Below are 6,449 nucleotides of genomic sequence, written 5' to 3' on the forward strand. Positions count from 1 at the left end.
CCTCATTTGCAACTCTAGATTGGTGTGGCCTGGTAACACATATATAGTGCCAGAATAAACATCTTTGTGCATACATCCTTTTCCATATTTTGAATTCTTTCCTTAAGACAGAAAAGTATTGAGTCAAAGGGTATAAATACTTTCTGGGAGTTGAAACAATACCTGGGCTCTTCTAGTCTAGGTATTACAATCACCAAATTGCTTTACAAAAAGTTGTCTCAATTAGGAATTTATGCAGCCCTGAGAAAAGTGTCAGCTGTCCTCTTCGATTGGTCTTGCTAAAATTGGCTATTGCAAGTTTTAGAATCATTGCTAATTTTGTCAGCAAATGATAATTTGTGGTTAATGTTTGCATTCCTGTGATTACTCATCAAATTAAGTCTTTCCATTTATCCTGACTGGTTTGATTTCCTTTTCTGAGAATGTCCATTCAAGATCATTACTATTTAAAATGACTTTGTTTTGTTTTAAAGAGTCTTGCTCTGTCACCCAGGTTGGAGTGCAGTGGCATGATCTCGGCTTACTGCAACCTCTGCCTCCCGGGTTCAAGTGATTCTCCTGCCTCAACCTCCCTACTAGCTGGGATTACAGGTGCCCGCCACCATGCCCAGCTAATTTTTGTATTTTTAGTAGAGACGGGGTTTCACCATGTTGGCCAGGCTGGTCTGAAACTCCTGACCTCAAGTGATCCGCCCACTTCGGCCTCCCAAAGTGCTGGGATTATAGGCGTGACTCACTGCGCCTGGCCTAAAATGATTTTAATTATACCTTTTAATTTTTAAAATAACGTATATAAATATTTATGTAAAATATACTAATTCTTTGTCAAATTTACTATATCTATTCCCAAATTTGTCATTTTTTCTTGAATATTATGAGTTTTAATGCATACTCTTAAATTTCATGTAATCAACTTCATGAAAAATTTCCTTTTTTTTTTTTTTTTTTGAGACGGAGTCTCGCTCTGTTGCCCAGGCTGGAGTGCAGTGGCGCGATCTCGGCTCACTGCAAGCTCCACCTCCCAGGTTCAAGTGATTCTCCTGCCTCAGCCTCCCGAGTAGCTGGGACTACAGGCGCTCGCCACCACACCTGGCTAATTTTTTGTATTTTTAGCAAAGACAGGGTTTCACCGTGTTGCCCAGGCTGGTGTCAGACTCCTGAGCTCAGGCGATCTGCCTGCCTCAGCCTCCCAAAGTGCTGGGATTACAGGTGTGAGCCACCACGCCCGGCTCATTTCTTAATTTAAAAAGCCTTCTCTGCATCAACAATTTTGTTGAGTATTCACATCTCACATCTTTATTCTTCTAGTTTGTGCTTCATTTTGTTTCAGTGGGACACAGTGGTGCGAAGCTGGAACTCTGAGCCAGGCAGACCTGCCTGGGGATTATGCTAATTAGCAGATGGATATCTCCTTGAGCTTCCTATATAAAACTTTATCATAGAGAATATTTCTGAAATGCCTGTTTACCCAACTTCACAGATTATTTAGACAAAAAGTGAATAGGTGTACACTGGAGATCTTCATCTGCAAATGTTTTTCCTCCCTGACAGAACCAACTGCCAGGTTTTAAAAAGTAGGTTTAGCTTGCTCAAAAGTCCCCTTTGAGGATCACGTGAGCCCAGGGGTTTGAGACCAGCCTGGGCAAGATAATGAGACCCTAGTTCTACAAAAAACATACAAAAATTAGCCAGAGATGATGACATGAGCCCGTAGTTCCAGCTACTCAGGAGGCTGAGGTGGGAGGGTTGCTTGAGCCTGAGAGGTTGAGGCTGCAGTAAGCCATGATCCTGCCTCTGCACTACAGCCTGGACAATAGAGGGAGACCCTGTCTCAAAAAAAAAAATTCCCTTTCACATCCATCCTTATAGGAAGTATGCCAGGGGAACAGGTATTGGAGCTTTTTTTAGTTTTCCCCGTTTGTCTATGCAACCAATCATACAGATTTATTTTCCTTTCTTGGGTTCTTGGTTTTAGAAAGGTGCTTCATTCATGAATTCTGAGGATAGCTAGGGAAAATTTAAACCATTATAAACTGGGGAATTTAGCTTTTAGACATCTCCAACAGGCTGTGCAGAAGTGGGTAGCATCCTCTGGTGGACAATTTTGGAACTGGTATGGTCTCTGATGGGTGCACTGGAACCAGTTGGGGAGATACAGATCCAGGGTGAATCCTCTCCAAAATCTCTCCTCAGCATTTTTCTGTGGCTCTCTGATGGTCAGCAAGTAAACGGCTGCTTTGTATCCCTGATGACCTAGCAGGTCCAGTATTAAACCCACTATGAGTGGTTTGTGTGAGCCATGTGAGTTTTCTGCTTGCCCCAAATAAGAATGCCAGAGGAATGGGAGAATTGTAAAATGAGTTTCTCCACAAAAGTGACTGAGTGGGCTGAACAGTAAAGGGCAGTGGATGTGGAAAACAAAAAAAGGGAGTGAATACAGGCAGAATCCACCCATCCTCTGACTCCTTGCCATTCTTCAAGTGGACAGATTTTAGGAGAGGTAGGGAAGAAACAGATATTAATTACCTTAATTAATTAATTAATTTATTTTATTTTTACATTTTTTGTAGAGGCAGGGTTTTGCCATGTTGCCCAGGCTGGTCTCGAACTCCCGGACAGGTTCAAGCCATCCACCCGCCTTGGCCTCCCAAAGTGCTGGGATTACAAGCATGTGCCACCACACCTGGCTCAGATATTAACTCTCAACAACAACAAAAATATAGACATACACCAAGAAGGCAGAAGAGAAACTATAGTCATACAAGCCTGACAAAATTAAAGATGGAGTTGGCAATGAAATTGGTGGCATTCCAATGTTATGAACCATGACTCACACTAGTGGGTTGCGACACTGGTAGTCCACTTGCAGTGAGAAGGACAGATTTGTAAATGTCAACAAAGGAAGTTCAAAGGCAATGCTGGTTTTGAATTAGCTTTTTAAACTGTAATATTATTTTTTAAATGTATATGCATTAAATACATGTGCATTGAAGCATTTCTTTCTCCACTTTGAAAGGAAGGTGTATTCGTCTGTTCTCATGCTGCTATAAGGACATACCCGAGACTGGGTAATTCATAAAGGAAAGAGGTTTAATTGACTCACAGTTCCACATGGCTGGGGAGGCCACAGGAAACTTACAATCATGGCTGAAGGGGAAGGGAACACATCCCTCTTCACATGGCGACAGGAGAAAGAAGTGCCGAACAAAGGGGAAAAAGCCCGTTGTAAAACCATTAGATCTTGTGAGAACTCACTCACTATCATTAGAACAGCATGGGGCTAACAGCCCCCATGATTCAATTACCTCCCACCAGGTCCCTCCCACTGGGTCTCTCCCATGACACGTGGGGATTATGGGAACTACAATTCAAGATGAGATTTGGCTGGGGACACAGCCAAACCATATCAGAAGGATTTTAATTTTGAGACTTCCTGTGATGTGCGTGAATTCCCTACAATTTGCAAATGTGCCTATTCATCAGGACTTCTATTTTGGAATAAGTATGGGTACTCTGACAAGTTATCATCAAAGGAAACAATGAAAATTAAGTTTATGGAAGTCACAAGTCCATGTTGATACAAGAAAATGTTAATTGTCTTCCATATAAATTTCCAAAGCTGTTTATCAAAACTTAGAATGCTGTACAGACCAATCCCAATTAAAAGAATCTTAAATATAGTTGTGATCAAGTTGCTAATCACAACCTGTTGCTAACCCACAAGTCCACTGATTCACTGAAGTAATTTAGCTAAAAGTTATCTGTGAAGACATTACTGTTCGCTGTGCTTCTTAGTTCTCCTTTTACATACCTTATATGAAGAAATTAAATGGCTGGGTGTGGTGGCTCACACCTGTAATCCCAGCACTTTGGGATGCTGGGGTGGGAGGATTGCTTGAGGCCAGGAGTTTGAGACCAGCTGGGGCAACATAGCAAGATCCTGTCTCCACAAAAAGAATTTTTTTTTTTTTTTTTTTGAGACAGGGTCTCACTCTGTTACCCAGGCTGGAGTGCAGTGGTGCAATCACGGCTCACTGAAGCCTCAACCTCCCGGGCTCAAGCGATCCTCCCACCTCAGCCTTCTGAGTAGCTAGGACTGCAGGTGCACTCCATTATACCTGGCTAATTTTTGTATTTTTTATAGAGACAGAGTTTTGCCATGTTTCCTAGGCTGGTCTCAAACTCCCGGGCTCAAGCAATCCACCCAGCTTGGCCTCCCAAAGTGTTGGGATTCCAAGCGCCTGGCCCAAAAATTTTTTTTAAACAGAAATTCAAGGTGCAGATAGATAATTAAGGAATGGAATGTAGAGGCTATATCTCGAAATCCATCTGTGATCATCTAATCTTGACCTTTGGGCTAAAGAAATATAATCAAAAGCTAGATTTCAGGTAATAGGGATTTTTTTTTTTTTTGGCTTAAGATGTTATTACTCAAATAATTATACTGGTCAAAACAACCTCCCCAGAAGATTGTTCTGACTGATTGAACATGTCCATCTAAGCAATTGGACCAGAGATAGTAAAGAACCCTCAAACCTCAGCGTTTGCCTGGGTTGTAGTATGAAATGAACTAATGAATGATAATCCTCCTGATTCTTCTATTCAGTCTTGGGAAAGAAAGCCAGAAAGAAGATAGTTTTGCTCTGTGGGAAGATATTGTGGGGAGAACATTATAAATGATATAGCCCTGCAGCTGCAGTTAGAGGTACATCCAGACTAACCCCTGACTTCCCTCAGATTGCAAAGGTGGAGATTCATGTAGTAAGTAGTCCAGGAAGAACCATGAACAGCAAGTTCATCATAAGCCACATTCACTTAGACATTCAACAACTGTTTATTAAGCACCTACTATATACTGGATGCTGAATACATAGTAGTGGACAAAATATATTCCATTTTATAGTTGGTTATTGCCAATAGAGATCAATGCTATTAACTTTTCTGGGTTGAATTTGTGTGTTAATCTTGCTAAACTCTAATTCTAATAGCTTGATTGTTGATTCTGTTAGTTTTTCTAGATGCTCATATTATTTGTAAATATCAGCAGTTTTATCTCTGCCTTTATAATCCTTACACTTTTTTCTTTTCCTCATAATGCAGACAAGAACCTCCAGTATCATATTAAACAGCAACAAGGATATTCCAATGGCTTGTCTTTTTCCTGATCTTAAAGTATAGTTCGCTATAAGTCTAACTTTGCTGTAGATTTTTTTATATATAAACTTTTCAAGGTAAGAAAAATGTCCAGCATTCCTACTTTGTAATTTTAAAAATCATAGTCATTAAACATTATAAAACATTTTTTCTGTATCATCTGTGGGAGCATGTGGTTTTTTCTTTTAATTTATTAATTATGAATCCATTGATAAATTTTCTGATTGTAAAACATCTTTACATTCCTGCAAATACTCTTACTGGATCAAGATGTAGGACTTTTTAAAGACATTGTTGTTGGATTCAAATAGCTGTTATTTTCTTGTATTGCCCTTATCTGATTTTGGAATCAATATGACAATAGCCAATAATAAAATGAATGGGTTGATTTTGAAAATCTTCTATTTTCTATAGCAACTTGTTTTGTTTTATTTTGTTTTTTCAGGAGAGACAGTCCTGAATGGCTTTTAAGTTTCTTTAATATTAATACAAGCATGAATTTTGATATTTTATGTTTTTTAGGAACTTTTGCATTTCATCCAAATTTTCCAATTTCCTGTCCATATGATGACTATGTCAATATTTTATTTCAGATTCTGGTTCATAGGGTTTCCTATAGTGAGAGAGATGAAGTGAGATCTGGTTCAGGCAGCACTTTTCAAGCATGGTGTTCATTTTTTTTGAGTAGGATGATTCTATAAAGGATGTGTCCTTCCATGATTAGTCTGACATCTGATCTTGGCCTGGATAGGGCCTTTTGTGATTCTTCCTGGCTCCCCTGTAGTCTGCCTTATCTTCCTTCAGGTTGGGCATGCTCCTTTATGGTGCTGGCCATGGTTAGCTACTAAAAGGGAGAAAAGAGAACCTTAAAGGAGTATGGAGCAAAAGATGCAGTAACTGCATGCTTAGTAGATACAGGATTTCCATTTGGAGTGATGAAAATTTCTGGAACTAGACAGTGGTGGTGATTGTACAACACTGTGAATGTACTTAATGCTACTGAATTGTATGCTTTAAAATAGTTAAAATGGTAAATGTGATGTTATATTAATTCACGATATATAATTTTTAAAAAAATAAATAATGAGGCCAGGTGCAGTGGCTCACACCTGTAATCCTAGTACTTTTGGGAGGCCTAGACGGGCGGATCACCTGAGGTCAGGAGTTTGAGACCAGCCTGGCCAATATGGTGAAACCCCGTCTCTACTAAAAATACAAAAATTAGCCAGGCATGGTGGCAGGCGCCTGTAATCCCAGTAACTCGGCAGGCTGAGGCAGGAGAATCGCTTGAACCG

Source organism: Gorilla gorilla, chromosome 13, assembly GCF_029281585.2.
Source record: "Gorilla gorilla gorilla isolate KB3781 chromosome 13, NHGRI_mGorGor1-v2.1_pri, whole genome shotgun sequence".
Classification (NCBI taxonomy): domain Eukaryota; kingdom Metazoa; phylum Chordata; class Mammalia; order Primates; family Hominidae; genus Gorilla; species Gorilla gorilla.